General features: G+C 39.8%; 1 non-coding gene across 1 annotated transcript; it reads right to left on the bottom strand.

Moving 5' to 3' along the window:
• Positions 1-774: 774 nt before the first annotated feature.
• On the bottom strand, positions 775-911 carry LOC134472794 (small nucleolar RNA SNORA2/SNORA34 family). Its single transcript, XR_010042781.1, has one exon. It is a non-coding gene; the product is annotated as a small nucleolar RNA SNORA2/SNORA34 family (small nucleolar RNA).
• Between the last annotated feature and the right edge of the window lie 271 nt (positions 912-1,182).

Here is a 1,182-nt window from a genome sequence, read left to right as displayed (position 1 = left end):
GAGAAGGAGGGAGAGGAAAAGGAGAAGGAGGAGGAGGAGAAATTATCATGGGACATGATGACACACGCCTGTGATTCTAGCACTGTAAGAGGTCTAGGCAAGAGGATCCAAAGTTCAATTCCACTTGAGAAACACACAGGCCTGGCTCAAAGTTAAAAATAAGAAAAAGGGTATTTATGGAGCTCAGTGTGAAAGTGCTGATTCAATCCCCAGTAATACCCTCTCCCCTAACAGACATCTACTATGAGAGAAAATGTATAGTTTATTTTAAATTATATATATATTTTATTTTAAATGAGGTAAAATCAAACACAACAAAACAGAACAAAATAGGACACAAGAAAGCAATTCAAGAAATATAAATCTCAAAGCTAGATGACCTGAGATCTTTACTGTCCATCATATTGTCTCTTGTTTTCTTCCAATTAGTTGTCCATGTCTTCACACACAGAGAATTCACATAAAACAAAATAGCACAAAACTGATCCAAATAGAACAAGGAAGGCGATTTAGGTCTTCAAAACCAGACAATAGGGGGTCATCAAGGGCTATCTTAGAGTCTCTTATTCTCTTCAAAATAGCTATCCACATTCTCATCTACACTGAAATTCAACAAAACCAAACAGTCCGGGGGGGGGGGTGTTGCTTGGTTTCTCAGTGCTCCAGATCCCAGCATGGTACCGTCCCAGTAAATGCCAGGAGCTTCCATTCTGGGCCGCCACAGCCTGCCATGCTCACAGCCGCGCATGGTGGGGCAGGTGAGGGCAGGCTTCAAGCTATTTCTTTCTAATTAACTGACCATTTCACTGCCCAAGTTCTGAAATGGCCAACAGATCATAGAAAAACATCTCTTTAGGCTCCTGCTTGAAACCAACAGCGTCAGGGAGCTGCCAGCCTTGATTCAGGGTCAGCAATTATATATTATTCTAACAGGGAAAAATATTAGCATGAGTGTGTGTATGGTACAAGGGATATTAGACAATATAAAGAATGTCCATCAGGAAACAAGATTCTGAAGAAGAAACTGAAAGCATCAGCTGAATAACAACTTTTTCAAGTAGATGAGACATGATCACAAATAAGAAGGACTCCCCCAGTACTGCTATCTAACTCATTTCATTCTGAATATACCGCATAGAAATAAAGTTATTTTAAATAAATGCAGGAGGTTTACATATTGAT

Source organism: Cavia porcellus, unplaced genomic scaffold (genome assembly GCF_034190915.1).
Source record: "Cavia porcellus strain 051 isolate PalLab524CR breed Dunkin Hartley unplaced genomic scaffold, mCavPor4.1 scaffold_24, whole genome shotgun sequence".
NCBI lineage: Eukaryota > Metazoa > Chordata > Mammalia > Rodentia > Caviidae > Cavia > Cavia porcellus.
The sequence above is the reverse complement of the archived record's forward strand: the minus strand, read 5'-3'. Positions and strand labels throughout refer to the sequence as shown.